The sequence below is a fragment of the Dermacentor silvarum genome, chromosome 6 (genome assembly GCF_013339745.2).
Source record: "Dermacentor silvarum isolate Dsil-2018 chromosome 6, BIME_Dsil_1.4, whole genome shotgun sequence".
In the NCBI taxonomy this organism is placed as follows: Eukaryota; Metazoa; Arthropoda; class Arachnida; order Ixodida; family Ixodidae; genus Dermacentor; species Dermacentor silvarum.
In genome coordinates this window covers 1,609,730-1,627,045 of record NC_051159.1, presented here as the reverse complement: position 1 = coordinate 1,627,045, position 17,316 = coordinate 1,609,730, and the positions used below count along the sequence as shown (strand labels likewise).

At 47.7% G+C, this 17,316-nt stretch overlaps 1 protein-coding gene across 1 annotated transcript in view; it reads left to right on the top strand.

Moving 5' to 3' along the window:
- LOC119455852 (TBC1 domain family member 5-like) overlaps positions 1–14,505 on the top strand; it is a 228,674-nt gene extending 214,169 nt beyond the window's left edge. The window contains exon 8 of the mRNA XM_049668625.1: positions 14,408–14,505. The gene's annotated coding sequence lies outside the window, so the exon portion shown is untranslated. The remainder of the gene's footprint in view (positions 1–14,407) is intronic.
- Positions 14,506–17,316: the final 2,811 nt, after the last annotated feature.

Here is a 17,316-nt window from a genome sequence, read left to right as displayed (position 1 = left end):
GTATGCCACCGCCTGGTTTAAAGGGTTCAGCCTCATCCATCCATCCATCCAGTCAAATTGGGACTTGGTCTGAGAAATGCGTTTTGGACACGCGCGCGTGTCGGGGCAATAGCAAACAATTAATAAAATAATGAGAAAAGGTGCTAGGGCCTTCACATTTTAATATAAGGCGGCTTATATTGCCCCTGGAAAAACGTCTTCCCAGCAATGCATTTCTGTTTAAAAGTGAAGCCTACTTAAAGCTTGGTCTTTGTAAGCTGGCTTTCCCACGTTCTGTGTTGCAGTAAATGAAGCCTACTTCATTCGAACGATGCGATGCAAACGGGTCCAAATAACGCTATCGCGCTCTACTCTTAAAGGCGAAGCCTAAGCGTCCTCCAATTTTATACCTTGTGCGAGCGCGTTTTGTAGCTAGCGAAAGCTGATTGCCAATGTACCCAAATAGGAATCCAGAAGCGTACATGGGGAAATTTCTTCTAAGTTGCGAAGGGTAAATACATTAGTTACGTAGGGTCTTTGCGAGGGAATAAAGAGGCTGCAGGACTACCGAAGCGCGCTACTTGCCCGGTGATACCATGTGAGGGGTTGGCTTAAACTTGAGTAATTCGGCCGAAGAGCATTTTCACCTGAATGAAATAGTATTTCAGTTGCATAAGCTGCATCTATTGGGTCTGTCTGAAAAGTACATCGTCTCAATATTAGCATTGTGAAGGTGCAAAGATATGGCAACTTACAGGTCTCAACTGTGCATTAATTGCACTTAGCGACAGCACTCGCCCCTTGGAAGGTATTCTTTCTGGGATAAACTTACTATACACCGTTCAAGGTAGACAGTGGACGTGTATTATCAATAAAGAAAAGTTTCAGTTTTTCCCGAAAGGCGAAGCATCGATTGCGATATCAAATTAGTAGACAGCCATACGAAGCAAGAATAATAGTTTTATTGGCCGTATAAACTTGCAAACATTCGCTTACTAACTAAATTAACAAGCATGGTGTCACGCGCCCGCAGGTAAACTCCTGTCAAAGCGCTGAAGTGAGGAAGCGTGGCAGCACCAGAGAGCAAATTGATCTTCGTACTGTCTCTCGCTTCAACGTGAACCAAACGTCGAAAGCACAGCGCATACGAAGCTACCGGCACTCGGCGTGACGTACTTTGTCCACATCGCAGATCGCTTTGCAGATGAGGCCCGCGCAGGCGCGCACTTTGCCAACGTCGCAGATCGCGGTCAAGATAGGGCGCCCGCGCGGCCGCACCGTAAGGAGCAGCCGCCTGTGTAGAACGGCCCCGCCACATACACACACCTCCCTCTCCCCCCCCCCCCCCCCCAATGCCTCGCGCGCGACAGATGGTGCGCATCCACCCCGCCTCCCTCTCTCGCGCGCGCGAGATTGAGCCGCGATCGTCGGCTGACCCTCGCAAGCTTTCACTCGCACATAAAGCGTACGGCACGCGGTGACAATGTTATTGTGTTTGGACTTTAAAACGGAACATCACGGCGAAGGCAGAAATGCGCTCGGAGTGTCCATATAATTGCTATCGCAATAAAATGCTTTGGCAATGGGATGCGATAGCAGCGGCAGAACGCAGCCAGAAACATCCGCTGAGGGCACATATAGGGCTCAGTACAGTACTCACCATGTGAATAGTATTAGTAAACTGAGAGAACGAGGTAGTCACAGCCGAATGGTGAAATTGCGCAAGTACAAACTGTGTAAGCTTCTGTGTAATCTGCTTCGTAGTTAGCCAGAATATAACGTCACATGCACATGAACCGTTCATCTCTGTTGTCGCCAGAGTAATCAAGTTACTTAATGTGACGAAGTTCCGAACGCCTACCTTCTGCCTACAAAACAGGCAGAATCCCCAATGTCACCAATTCGCGTGCGCGTGCCTCGCTGAGTGTGGTGCACGCGCTATGCCGCGGCGTTGGAATGCGGCAGAAATGTCAGGCTGTACATTTCCGCTAGGGCACCCACACCCGGAAGACCTCGTATGTTCAGGTTTTTTTTTTTTCTTCTTTTTGTTCTCTCGCACCTCCTGTTACGCCTCCTATTAAGCACTTTATCGTTCTAAGACGAAATAAAGAAGGGTGAGAGGCCCAAAGGCCCTCTAATTCCCAGTTGAGCACCCCGGAGCGCACGTGTATTTGATTTTGCTAGAACGGTTTCCAACCACCCGGCGTGCGCCAGAAACGGCCCAGTCATTAAAACTGAAGTGGCATGCGCGAGCGCGCGCAGTGTTGGCTCTCAAATTGTTCGACGCACACTGCGCGATAGGTTTCATTCAGAGGGAGAGAAGCCGGGCGCAGACCGCTCTTCGCTTTCTTTCGCCGACACCCCCCGGCAGCCCGTGCTTAATTAATTCTACCATCCATTGGAGCGACTCCGCTGGGCACACTCGGAATTGAACAGAACGCAGAGCTCGGCCGCGGCGGGAACCGGCTTGCCCAGAGATAACCAGCAGACGAGTGCCGTGGCCCCTAGCTCCAGCTGCACACACCGAAGGGTGTGGGCGATAAAGCGCGACTCTGAAGCTCTTTCTGACCGGCTTTCTGTAGAAGCGCTTTCGGGCGTGCATCACTGTGTATAGTGCGCCTGGAAACGCATAACGCGTCATTCGTTTCTGTTGCGCCTCACACATTTGCGACCAGTTGTCTAAACTCCTCCGATGTTGCGCAGTATTCGAAAATGGCAGGCTGCCGTTATTTTGCACGTGTTTGCTTTACCTTGGCGTCGCGCTCGCTCAAGATGTGTGGAATTTAGGAAAGTTTTGCAAGATATGTGCACTAATGCATCGTTTTTCTTGATCTACACAAAGTTGACCGACGGATACGGCTACGTTTATGAGGTGGCGTGGTCGAAACGCAAATTGAGTTATGGTGCAAATAAATGCTGACATGAACGTCAAGCCCGACTTGACAAGACCTGGAAATAGGGGAGCAGGCATCGATGCTGACTTACATTCCAGGATATGTTGGGGGCTAGGAGCTGTTCGTGCAACAATGTTGCAGAAATCTTTTAGTGATAAAGAATTCATCGCGCCTACGCTGGGGCTCGCCTGGTATCTGCCACAGCTCTGTTCCAGCTCCGCAGCAGTAGTTACCTCGCCTTCAGCGTCGTGTGAATTCGCCACTGCGTACTGCTAAACAAATTTCTTTTTTTTTTATGGGGTGGGTATTTTACGTGCCAAAACTACGATTTTGATTATGAGGCACACCGTAGTGGAGGACTCCGGATTAATTTTGACCACCAGGAGATCTTAAACGTGCCCCCAATGCACGACAGACGGGCCTTTTTTTATATTTCGCCCCCATCCAAACACAGCCGTCGCAACCGGAATTTGATCCCGCGATCTCCTGCTTAGCAGCGCAACATTGTAGCCGCTAAGCCACCGCGGCGCGTGCTAAACACAGTTTGAGGCGCTCGAGCGTTGCTCTAAACTTTGCTATCGCTTTCAATGTTCGGGCTTCGGTCGACACTGCCAATTTTACGCCGAAGCTGGTAGTGCCACTAGAAGCAATCAAAAACGTTATTCGCCAACTTTCACGGTTTTCTAAAAAAAGTAAAAATATAGATCACGCACTAAGTTTGTATTTTAAGGAAATCTTTATAGAGATTTATTTATCTTTATAGAGCACGGGGACCATGTCATAGGTGACGCATACAGAAAGTTTGAAGTGTTGAGGTAATTTACGTGCTTTAAAAGAATTTACTAAATGCTTGTTTACTCCCATTTTTTATGTATTGTACAAAGCGTGTTTCCCGGATTCCTAGGGTGAGCTAGGATAGGTTGCTAATATTGCGTTGAAATAGGAAGGATGTCTTGAGTAGCGTTCGATAGATGTTTATTCTTTGTAGCTTAACCCACAATGCTTTGCAGAGTCATCAAATAACTATACAAATCACCGAGTTCCAATTGGGAGAGGGCTCAATGTAATGGCAAGTGAAACTTTCACCTTTCTCGCTTAATTAAAATCTCTGCAAATAATTACTGAATCCACGCTGTTTTGCCGTTTTTATAAGTTAAACAAGGTTCGTAGTTTGTTTATCCTGTGTTCTTAGTGAATAATCCAAGACGCCTTGTTTATATTTCGTAGAAATAAGGGGCACCTTACGGGTAATCTGTTAAAAATTTAAAAATGCGTGCGGTAGTTGCAGCTTTTTCAGCAAGTCACCTACACTATTGCTCCAGAGCATTATCAGCTTCTTTTCGGCGCGGCACAAAATCTAGCCCGCAGCCGAGATCAGACGCGACCGAAATCAAACTTAACGAAAATAGGGCGAATGTCATGACAAATCTCAAAGAATAATATATGGGATTTCGTGTGGAAGAACTACGATTTTCTTATGAGGTACGCTGTAGTGGCCAGGCAGGGGGGACTGGGCGGGAGGGGGGGGGGGGGGGTATATAACTGCGGTATAGGAAGTTCGTAGTAGGTTTACACGGTATACCAGTTGGCAGGTTATGGGTAATGTGTAGGCGAAAGTCAAAGTGTGTGGACTAATTACAGACTTACGACTAAATTATGTATGCAAGTAAATTGGATCGTTTTAATTGTGTTTTACGAACAACGCAGGATTCAGCTCGTAGCTAAGGGATAGCTATTAAAGCCACCGAGATCAAATCCAGCGGGAATGGGAAGAAAATAAGTATAACGTGTATGGAATAATTACTGCCTTTGCGAAAATTTTTTTACAGGCGCTGGGAATGGTAGTGAGTGGGTAAGCTTTTATACGGGCTAGACATATGCGTGCATCTTTTTGAAGCGTGTCGTTTATTTGCAGGCTGGCTACTGCAAATTTTCGAAAGAAACGGCTACGATAGCAATTCGGTTGTGACTCTACAAGGTCCCAGTAGTCTGCTGTGCGTGCTCTTTTGACGCTCGGACAGTTTTCTGTCCGAGGGTCTGTCCGTCCTTCGCGTAAGACGATCGTTTTCAAGGTATAGAGCCAGCAGCAATGTTTCCGCCAGTTATGGAAGAAGCAGATGACGAATGCGCAAGCAGTGACACGAGCGCGTCTCTTTGACCACGTGACGTGTGCAATCAGGCACGCGCTAAGCAAGCCTTTAGTAAGCCAGAACTGTGGAGCAGCCGTGGCTTCGGATCGGAACGTCATTAGCGCACCTGGCGCCGCCACCTGCAGTAGTTTGCTTCCCTCATCACTCATCAGTTCACGTTGCGCCACCTTCCGCAGCAGTTCGTGTCGCCGCAGCGCTGTCGCATTTACCGTAATGGCGCCAGGACGACCGCGGTCGCTGAGCAGTGCTAGGATTACCAGCAGTGTTGAGTATGATCACCCAACACCACGTCGTTCCTACATCATTCAGATAACTCCCTGAGAACATTCTACGATTTTTTTTCCTGTTGTTTTTGTTGCTAGTGCTGCTAATGATTATGTAGATTATGGGGCTGAACTTAGAGATACTCACTCTCTACTCACTTAAGGCGATTGACCAAGAATCTTTGTCATGAGGTTTTCACTTATCTCTCTGATTGGTGCTGCTTGATACGACTGCTTCGGACACCGCACGGCGTAGCACAACGGGCACTTTACGAGTTATTGGAGACTGAGATTCTTGCACAACTTGTCAATGTTGTGCTTATGCATATAGTTGGACAGTCTGTATTGTGTTTCATCATGATCGTTACCATGCGGTGTTTTTATTACCGAATGTGGCGGCGGCGATTACATATGGTGGTAGTATCGCTATAAAGCACGAGAAAAACCGGTTGTGATAACAAACAGCACATAGCTTCAACTGCCTTTATAGAATTTCCATATAATTTGAAACTGCATAAAAATATAACGCCTGCTAACGATGCAGCGCTTCCACCTTTGTTATAAACATACACTCATTTCTCTCAGCTACGATATAGAAACCAGCAGTGTTTTCTAGTGGAGCTTAAATAAAGGTATGTAGAAGTTTCGGCAGACCTGTTAAGATCTCAACAATCACTGCTGCGGCAGAAAGTCAAGTAGTCAATAGAAAGAATGAAAAGCCGACGTTCTCTTGTTAATTGACAACGGAAACAGTGTATATTTATGCTCGCTTAGTTTTCATATTGTATATGTACAATGTTATACCTCCGGCATGGGCAATGAAAATGATTTTGTGACACAGCAATGCTCATGTTCGGGAAGTAAAATTTCAAAGGACAGAAAAAACGGACGCACAAGGACGCTGCCATCTCTCCCCCCCCCCCCTTTTTTTTTTTTTATCTTCGCCGGTCGGGCGCACGCGTTCGCTTGCAGTAGACACAATGGCCACGGCAGTAGTTAGAACATCTCATCAGCATGCCGCTCAGCTGAATCAATGGCTCTTTCCCTCGCCTCTCGGACGAGTTAATTAGCGATGATTTGTACAAGTTTGGAGGCTCCCGGAGCTCCTTTCATTACGGCACGAGATCGTAAAAGAGTGCGGCAGCCGAGGCATTCAACGCATTGCCGTCGTCAAGATTATATTCCTTCGGGTGCGAGTTAGTTTCGTGCGACGGAATTTAGGCTTTGCATACCGTCTTGCTATCAACCCTGGCGATCCTATATCAAGAACCCTGTGTATACGCGCTTGACACGGTCTCCAGTGCATTTAATGGCGGCTTAGAAGCATCGAGGAAATGGAAGATGAGACATTCAGCATGCACCTGTGAGGAAGTGGCATTTGGCCTGCAGTCCCTTTATTCCGTAGCCTGGTAGAGCAAGCGCAGCACCGAATTAATCGCAGCGGACAACGTTGGTTCCGTGGTTGGGCCGAGACGCTGGGCCCACACAAATCGACGACGCGTGCGCGCCTTTAATTAGCGCCATTAGGTTCGCTCGATTGGAGCCCCACGCGGGATTGACTTCGGCGTCGGACGCTGGGGCAACGCATAATGCGTTCGGGAGCATCGCGTGCCCGCCTCCGGCCCGTACGAGCGCATTACAGGGCGAGCCTCCTCCTCGGGCGACCACGCTTGCCGCGCAAATGGACAGCTAATCAGCGAGAGCCGAGGTGAGGACCAGCTCTCGCGGAGCCCTTTCTCTAGCTCGCGAATGTGGTCGACAGCGCCGGCGCGCTGCTTCTCTGGTTACATCGCGAAGCGCTCGCGCGTTCCATTGTGCGCGGCCTTTCCTGTCATGCTTGGTGCAGAATCCATAAACAAACGAACGGGAGCAGTCACGTTGCCAGTTGGAACACGTGATATCGAATAAACTATTTCCTCCTCCAACGCCTCTCTTCGTCCTGCCTTTGTTCGTTATGTATTTCGTTCCACTCTTTTTTTTTCCCACGATATGCTCTTGTAGCGTGGCTTTTCAGTCAAATATTTGAGAGCAGTGAACCGCGATGGCACTCTTTCGCAAACGCACGCTTGAGGACGGGATGCCTGCCCGGTATAATAAGATTTTTAAAGCTGTGGTCCGCGGACCCCAAAAGGCTGTCGATGGAGTGCGACAGTGTCCGACGACGATGAGATGTAGATATTTCTCACGTGACGTCGTTTTCCACCATGCTAGTACCAAAACATGGCTACCACGATGACGTCAGTGCACCATACTGACACGTGCACATCTTTCTTCATATTCAACTACGGTGAAGCGCGATAGATGGGACAAAGGAAGGCGAAACAGACGGGACAAGCGCTGCTAAAACTTCGAAAGTTTATTGGAAAATTTCGCTGCAACAGGACATCGAGTGCAATTGCATTGGGGAATCACAAGGGAATCATTAAATCATGTTTCATGTCGGCTGTTTTGAGGTCCTGTCTGCACAGGATAACGGAAAGCTTCGGTCAGACGGTCACCCAGTAGCAAGCAGGAGGGTTTCTCACGTCCGCTACTTCAAGCGGTCACAGAAACGCTGCTTAGTCAGCTGCGCATAGAGCCCGCGGTAGACGTTGTAAGTAGCTGCTGTGGAGCTACCTACAACGTGCACGTTGTAGGTAGCTGTTGTGGAGATGCTGCTCCAGAGGTTGCAGGGTGTTGTTAGCAGAGGGCCCAGTCAGCAGCAGAGAAATGGGAGTGGCAGTTTGGGGACACGCGTCTACTAGGTAAGAGTTGGGGAACGCTGACACGAGAATTGCTGGAGGCGTTTTTCATAAAGAAAAAGGGTGATGCTTGTATCAGTGTCCCGTTGGTCTCATTGCACAATAATAAATGCCAATTTTACAGCGAAAGCTGTATATGGTTAGGCGAAACAAAAAACCGTTCATCCCATGCTTCGCTAAACGTCTCCATTGGCTGCGCCGTCAGTTACGTCCTTCTCTACGTCGCGCCCAAGCGCGCGTGCCATTGGCAGCGCCGTTAGTGACGTCGTTCTCTGCGTCGTACTAGAGTGTACTAGATTGGTGGAGTGGGTCCAACGAGGGCTCTGCGCTGAGGCTTTTTTATTGAAAATCCAGGTGACGCCACCGTCGCTTTCTCCCGAATGAGCGGCCCCACTCGCCGCCCAGACGCTCGTCGCGTCGGAGACCCTACCACAGCTGCATGGAGCTTTGACAGGCGGATATTCGGTGGCGATAACACTGAGATCATGCTCCACCGATCTGTAGTAAATAAAATGGAAAAAGAGCGGCGGAAAGAACGCAAACGACGAAACAACGACTGTGCGTCGAGCAGACGACAGCTACTCAGCCCGCTAGCTCGCCTCAGCCAATGAGCGCTGCCGACACAGCCGGAGCCAACGTTCATTGGCCGGAGATTTAGAATAAGGTGACGGCAGCGCCGCCACATTTTCCGCGTTTTTTTGCTTCACCTTGGGCGCCTGCTAAGGCGTCCACTGGACCCACTCCCCCATTCTAGTACGTTCTAATCGTACCCAAGCACGCATGCCTGCTCTGCCCGCAAGGCCACCTCCTCGGCTCGACGTTGTCGCATGCGTTCGATATCTCGAGTTAGCTTGGCGGCGTGGTTAGCAGCATCCGCCCGCCATTGGCGCTTGCGTTCCACTTCGCGATTTCAACATGGACGTTTCGTCGCAGCCGAAGCCAAAGTGCCGCTCGAGAAACTCGCGCGGAAATCGGGCGTTGGCCCCAGCGAGCGCATTCCCGCCATTGCCACGTTGACGCTGCTCTGCCCGCAACGCCGCCTCCTCAGCTCACCATTCTCGCATGCGTTCGATATCTCGAGTTAGCTCGGCGTCGTGGTTAGCAGCATCCGCCCGCCATTGGCGCTTGTTCCACTAGAAACACAAACATGTAACCAATAATTGAGAAACGCTTCAATACAGCGTCGGGATTAACCCACTGCTAAATACCGGGTCCGCGCGTTTCAGCTGCGCTGGTTAACTATCTGTACGGAGTGCTTGGGCGGTGATTTTTTAAATGCACTATGGTAATTTGTCAATCTTTTTTCTGTGCATGGTTCTGGGCATGTCAATCGTGTGCATATGAAATATGGGTGTTTCTAGATAATAAATTCAGTTGCAAGTTGGCGCTCTTTCTGTACCTTCTTCTTTCCACTTAGTTTTGTTGCGTCAGAACCACATTTCACACGCTGTAGGTACCACGCAGAAGAGGCGTTTGTTGGAAGTTGTGCCATATGTGCATTAGTTTTCGCACAACCTAATGAAAGTCGCAGGGAAGAATATAGGGTGGATCTTGGGCTTTCCGCGCCATGCAATGTGGCACAATTGTGCAAACGCGTCACGGGAAGTCAAGTAAGGAAATACTGTACGAAGAAACACGTGCATCAGTATGTGTTACGCGCTACTTCTGTCGTGCGCAGAATTATTTTAAGCTGTGGTCGGGTTTACTTGGACAATCTGGCCAGTGCCTGAACGACAGGCTGCGACAGCACTTTAGGGTTCCGAAATCAGGCGAAGGCTCGAGTCTTGCATTATAGTGCAAAAGTTGTGGCGGCTATCTGCGCTTGAAGAATGCGAATGTTGTCGGTCGTGGCAAGACGAAATTAGAGCATGAGCTTTTAGAAGCGGCGTTAATAGAAAGTACTGGATCCGATATGTGCGTTAGCGTGGCTTCGGTGGCACTTTGACACAAAGTGCGATTCGTGAGTAGCCACATTTAAGCCGCTTTATTCACATCTATTTTGTTTATTAGGCCTCTTGTGCCATTTGTGCCCAGCTAACAGCGCACATATGCTTTCCAATTAGCCCGTTTCATGAAAATAATGTGCACGCGTTGTATGCTATTTTCGCCATTTTGCCTGTTTTTAACAGCGAAACTGTTTAAGCCAGCCGTAATTTGTTAATTAAGCCAGCAAGAAACTACCAAGAAAGAAAAGGAACTTTCTTGCCAAGGCGGGGGCGGGATTTGAGCCCGCGTACCGGAGGTCTCAAAGCGAGCGTCAAAACCACTAGGCTATACAGCCACGCCTGCAGAGCATGCATTTATGCGAACCATATGATTGCGTTCGAGCGTCGTCGTCTTCGTCCGCAGCTGGCGCGTTCGTACACTCGTGCTCTGCGAAGTGAATAGTGTCAGCGAGAGAGAGAGAGAGAGAGAGACACACACATTCACGGAGCAGGTCTCCTGGAACGCGGTGTCGGCTTTAGAACGCGGTGTTGGTGTTGCAAGCTGCGCTATGCAACGCACAGTGACGGCCGTAAGTCCGAGACGCGCGAAAAGAAATTATCATCATCATGAGTAATAAGATGAAAAGTTCGCGCGCACCAACGGAAAATGCTGGGCTACGATGGCCCAGCTTCGCTGTTTCAGGCGTTGCGCGGCCGAGTGCAAGGTTTTTTTTTTTTTTTTTTTGTTTGCCTGCTCTTTTTGTTGCTGGTTTCAGTGTGTCTTGGGCGCGTGCGCACACTGTCCTGCTGCAGCGAAACATTCCCAGAAAGGTGCGCAGTTGTTAGTAGCGCTTGTCCGGCCTGTGTCACCTTCCTTTGCCCCATCTATGCCGCTTCACCGTAGTCAAATATGCATCACCAACTGGCACCAAATTCTTCTTTTCTGAAGTACATCTTTCTGCTTTTGACGAGAACCGTGTTCTACCGAATCATCAATTATCGATTTCTCGCTCAGGGCAAGACGCGCTTGTTGTGCTGTCGTGCTGTCACGATTATTGTTTACGCAGCTTGTCGACATGCGAGTGCTCTCAGATAACGGCCATGATGATGTTATGGCAAAGCATCTATGGAAGCACGAGTGACGAGCTGCATCCTGCATCAAGATCGAGCAAAACAACTCGTAATACAGGGGAATTAGACTCCTCATCAAAAACGAGACACAGGGTTTCTTATAACCTGAATTAGTGCTTTCGACATTAGTTAAGTAGATCAAACTGGAAACTTGTGCCAAAGACCTCGTCTCTTAGATGTGACTTCACCTTGTATACTTATCATTCTTTGCGACGAACCAACAGAGGTGATCAGAGGAACAAAGATAACAGTAGTAAATTGCTGTGGTAAAACGTCTGTGTGCTTTGTCGCGTAGCACTTCTGGCTCTTGTTATAACGACTTGCACGTCTGGGTCTCACCCGCCGTAGTTGCTTAGTGGCTATGGTGTTGGACTGCTAAGCAGGAGGTCCCGAGATCGAATCCGGGACCTCCTGCCATTTTGATGGGGGCGAAATGCGAAAACACTCGTGTACTTAGATTTAGGTGCACGATAAAGAACCCCAGGTGGTCCAAATTTCCAGAGTCCCCCACTACGGCGTGCCTCATAATCAGATCGTGGTTTTGGCACGTAAAACCCCAAAATTTATTTTTACGTCTCTGTCTCCGCCGTTTCCGTATTACTTCAACAAGTAAACGCTCAAAACTAGGTTTATTGGGTCCGTCCATATTATCCGTCAGGTTTCAGAAAGGCCACTTCCTCTACCCTCACCGCATGAGGGAGAGAGGAAACTTTCGTCTCCACTGACATAGTTAATAAATCTCATATCCTAGCTCCTACATGCGCATTAGGAAGCTGTGTGCGGTATGCGCATTAGGAAGCTGTGTGCGGTAATTAGGCGCTATGCTATTCAGCTTTATTCGCGCTTGGTAATTTGTGCAGAAATTTGTCCTATGCCGACTGTGCAACGGGTTCGCTCTGCGTGCCAGAGAAATTGCGATATTATGATAGTTAATTCCGAATTCAAGTATAATTTTTAAATATTTGCTTTAGGGCGTATTTCGCATTTGGAAAATTCAAGCAGAATAAGTGTTGCCCTGTTTGCTTCGCCGAAATCCTAAGACTACAATCCCGAAGAATCCCCATTACCATTCTAGTCCAGTGTCCCCACTACCATCCTTCTAGCCGTTCGGGACCATCTTAACTAGAACGCCAATTTAGATTTTGGGGATGAATATTTCGGAAGAACACGTTTATCACTGCTCATCGGCTTCAGGTATAGCCTGTGCTCTAAAGAGTACTGTTATAAATGATGAATGCTCATGATCGTCTACGTTGATATTGCGATTTGTCAAGTAAGTAGCATCTGTCTTTCTGAATACTCCATCTGCACAAGACGAATTGCGCTTAATGGTACATGCAATTTTACAGCGTAAGCTGTTATGGGCTCATTCCAATAGCTGTTTCGGGTCGCGATCATGCCGCCGCGTAACCGCTATCGCCGGAAACGCGAAAAAAAGTACCCGATTCTCGCCGGTACCGAATCCGCGCCCGCTGCGCGGGAGGCGGATACTCTACCACTGAGCCACGCAAGCCCTTGCTATCGGGCCGCCGAAAATACGCTAACGCAAACGCAGGATGAGACGACTCGAGCCTCTGCCAGTATGGTGGCGCTATCTAGGTAAGATGCCTGCAAATGCAGCGTCCGCAGGCGCAGACGACGATATGCGATTCAGACGAGGCGCTCAATCAACGCGCTCGCAAGCTGCCGAGCATCCGCCAGTATGGTGGCGCCATCCAGTTAAGGTGCCTGCAAACGCGGCGCGCCCGACATGTAAGTTGTAGTTGTAAGCCTTGATCGCGCTCAGCGGACTGCTGTGGAGAGAGCATTACAAGCCGCAGCTCGCTGTCGACGCCGGGCGGACAGTTCAGATCGTTCTCGTCAAAACGAGGCGAACAGACTGTCGCGAAGACCCTGTTGTGCGTGGTGCCCAAATTGGAGCTACTCTTGAGGTGCTCCACCAGCTTACGCTGTGACTGTGCTGCGTGTGCCGCGCAGGCCTGTGACTTTTTTAAATCGACTGGTTTCTAGAAAAAACAGACCCGACAATAAACTGTCAAATTTTCTGGGCTTTGGCACAGAATTTCTTCTGTAACACACCGTTTCTTTGAACACGTGTTTCAACACATTCGACACGTGCTCATTCCCATTCTGTGTCACACACTTTATGAAGCATGCTTTGTGTACGGAAGTGTAATATTGACGCAGAAAGGAAGGCGAGTGAAGCCAGTAAAGGACAGCATAACAATAGAGAGTTTTAGTATTGTGGAAAATGTTTGCGTTAGCGTTAGCGTGTTACGCACGCTAAATGTTTGCTGAACGTTGTTCGATCGAGTTTTAGTATAGCGGAAGACAACGATGTGCCTCTAAGCGCGAAACTTCGCCGTGCCATCTAGCTGCGAGTAGTCAAAGCAGCAAACTGAGCTGCTCGACAACCAAACTGGCCGTGTGGATCCACGCCAAGCCTTGAAAAGAGCCTGCATGGTCGAGCGCTCCGGCACGGAAATTAATCGGTAACAACTTTGAGACGTATCGGACGCTGTTAGTAAGTTCAAAAAAATTGAAGCACGTAAACAATTATTAATAAAATAAATTGGGCAACATTAATTTTAAGATTTCTTGCCTCAGTCTCACAAGTGTTTTCAGGCAGAGTTACGCTTTCGCTTTGCATGTGGAGCGTGCCTATCCTAGAATCGACAGCGAAAACAACGCTGTCGTATCGACCGTAGGCCGTTAGCGAAGCCAGAACACCCGGAGCGAAAACCAGCAGCACCATTTATTTGTAAATCCGCGAGTCCTACAAGGCAGCAGGACGAGACGATTTCGGCAAAGCGGCAGCCGTTAATTCCGAGGGTGCCGTCATGTTTGCAACGCTAAATACTTAGCGAGCGTTTAGCGTCTCCGCTATATTCGAAAAATAGCGGACGCACGCCACGCGCAAAACTGAAATAGCGTTCTGAGCATGCGCTGTTTGACCCCATTATTTTTTTTTTTTGCGTTTAGCGTGGTGCCATTTCGGCAACACTAAAACTGTCTAATGAATGCACACTACCTTAGCAGAAACTCGAAATGGGCAGCGTGGTTTCATCGTTCCAGCCTTGGCCAGCTCCGACCTCGAAGATCAGCAACGGCTGATTGCGAGGGCCCAGGACGCGGTGCAAGCTCAAGGCATTCTGGAATGAGGACGCCTCTCCAAAGCTGCATTTACACATTAAAGATGTTTATTCTCTCTCTCTCTCGTCGTTCCAACCTAAAAGCGATTATTCGCACTTTAGTCCAAATCGTTTGCGTATAGAAGGCAACGCTGAACACCAGATTTCTTTTTCTCCTTCTGCCATGATGCAGGTTGTCCAGTGATGAAAGCGACGAGAGCGAAGGCACGGCCTCGACGTTCGGCCACGCGGACGTGGTGCGCGGCAGTTCATCGAACGAATTCTCCGAGACCGATCGTTCCTCTCAAGGTAAGTTCATTCGTTACTTCATTGCGAGTTGAACACTTGTAAACTCCGCACATCTTACTATTCGTTTAATCGTATTATGGGTGTCTCCACCTTGTTAGTAGTATTAGGAGTCCGAAATATAAGTACGAACATTTCTTGGAAGCCACTAAACGTAAACATCTAAAATCGCAAGTTTTAATGGCACCGAGTAGCTTTGCAAAGCTTTAACTTTTTTTTCGCGGCCTGTGAGATAACAGATTTGAACTCAGTTCCTTTACTTTGTGGTACAAAATCATCATCATTATCATCATCATCATCATCATCATCATCATGATCATAATCATCAGCAGCCTCTTTTATGTCCACTGCAGGATGAAGGCCTCTCCCTGCGATCTCCAATTACCCATGTCTTGCGCTAGCGTATTCCAACTTGCGCCTGCAAATTTCCTAACTTCATCATTCCATCTGGTTTTCTGCCAACCTCGACTGCGCTCCCTTCTCTTGGTATCCATTCTGTAACCCTAATGGTCCACCGGTTATCCATCCTACGCATTACATGGCTTGCCCAGTTCCATTTCTTCCGCTTAATGTCAGCTAGAATATCGGCTATCCCCGTTTGTTCTCTGATCGACACCGATCTCTTCCTGTCTCTTAACGTTTGTCCTAAGATTTTTCATTCCATCGCTCTTTGTGCGGTCCTTAACTCGTTCTCGAGCTTCTTTGTTAACCTCCAAGTTTCTGCCCCATATGTTAGCACCGGTAGAATGCAATGATTGTACACTTTTCTTTTCAATGACAGTGGTAAGCTCCCAGTTAGGATTTGGCAATGCCTGCCGTATGCACTCCAACCCAATTTTATTCTTCTGTAAATTTCTTTCTCGTGATCAGGGTCCTCTGTGAGTAATTGACCTAGATAAACGTACTCCTTTACAGACTGTAGAAGCTGACTGGCGATCCTGAATTCTTGTTCCCTTGCGAGGCTATTGAACATTACCTTTGTCTTTTGCATATTAATCTGTACCTTTTCTTTTCAACGATAGCGGTAAGCTCCCGGTCATGATTTGGAAATGCCGGCCATATGCGATTCGCCCCATTGTCATTCTTTTCTCTAAATTCTCTCCTCATGAGCACGGTCACCTATGATCGAGTAATTGACCTGGAACTGAGAACTGATTTAGAGGCTGAATGGTAAGCGTGAATTTTTGTCTCCTTCTCAGGCTATTTAACACTACCTTTGTCCTCTTTATATTTAGCTTCAACCCCACTCTTGCAATTCTTCGGTTAAGGTCCTGAATCACTTGTTGCAATTCATCTCCAGTGTTTGCAGTATCTAATATCTTATGTGGCAACGTAACTTTTTTGTATAAATCGGACCTCCAAACAAAGCTACTCAGCGACAACGGATCACCACTTTTGTGTCCGAAGAAACAGAAACTTTCTTCGAGAACAACTCAGAAGGCACCTAACAAGCGCGTCGTACCATATGGCTGAAAACAACCAAATAGAACGCATTGTTCTGTTTTACCGCTAGAGATAAAGGTAATATAAAAGGATTCGTTCCCTGACATGATGGCGCAGTGTATTATTCATTACATTTACCAGCACAAAAACAGACGCTACACAGACAACACACCACACACTCTTGTGCGTTGTGTTCTCCGTGTGTGATGTCTGTATTCGTGTCGCAAAAAATAATATATAAAATAAGATAGCGAAGAACTGTCTGCTGCTGGTTCGGGTGCTTGCAGAAGCAGCATTCATCACAGCGTACCGGCACGTAGATAAAATTGTAATGCTCAAGTTTGGGCGTGAAATAGTTTTCTTTCATCTCAAAAATTTTAATTTTTGCGGAGTCATGCTCATGACTAGGACTTCTACCGTCATACTTTAGTGTTTCCTTCACTTAGTACCCATGTCCGAACCCATGTCACTTGTTTTTTAGTGTTAATCATGTCATGACATGACTGCCATGACATGCGTGTCATGTAGGTCATGAAACAGCCGCCTACGCCTTGGTGCTTTCATGGTCGTTAACTTGGTCGGCTCCCCGCACTCTGCTTCGCATAACATCGATTCCCGCAGGGCGTGGAATCTGCCGGCTTTTTTTTTTTTCGATATCTTCAATCGCCGAGGCACTGCAGAGGGGAGTGGGTGACAATATATAAAATGAAGCAACTAAAGCAAAAATAACTGAACTGAACAGAAAACAAACACTGCATCTTATGCAATATTAGTTGCAAAAAATAAACGTAAAATAAGTATTGCAAAATGAGGGAGAAAAGAAAAGAAAAACAATCAACACAAACTGCAGGAATCGCTACACATGTAAAAGACAAAGAAAGGGGAGGAGAGATACAGCTAGGAGAAGATTAAGCAGAGATATCACAATGTAGCTGCGCAGAAAAAGAATGACAAAAAAGTGACTGATCAGAAATGGAAACAATGTCGTCAGGTAGGTGATTCTAATAGATAGTTGTGTGCGGTACGAAGAAAAAATAAAATACGTTTGTGTTGCAGAAAATGCCTTTAACTTTGCGTTTATGGTCAATCCCTGACGGGCATCAAGTGGGTGGCGTGATAATCTCGGTACATAGTGATGAATGATAGAAAACCTTAAGAAGAGAAAGGCGGAAATACTTACGACACAGTGATGGAAATGACAGTGATAGAGATTGGTTCATTGCTGTTATACTTGATGTACGTTGGCAGTTAGAAAGAATGAGACGTGCTGCGTTATTCTGGATTAGTTCTGGAGACCTACTTAAATTTGCGTGATGAGGGTTCCAGATTGCAGCGGCGTATTCTAACTTCGAG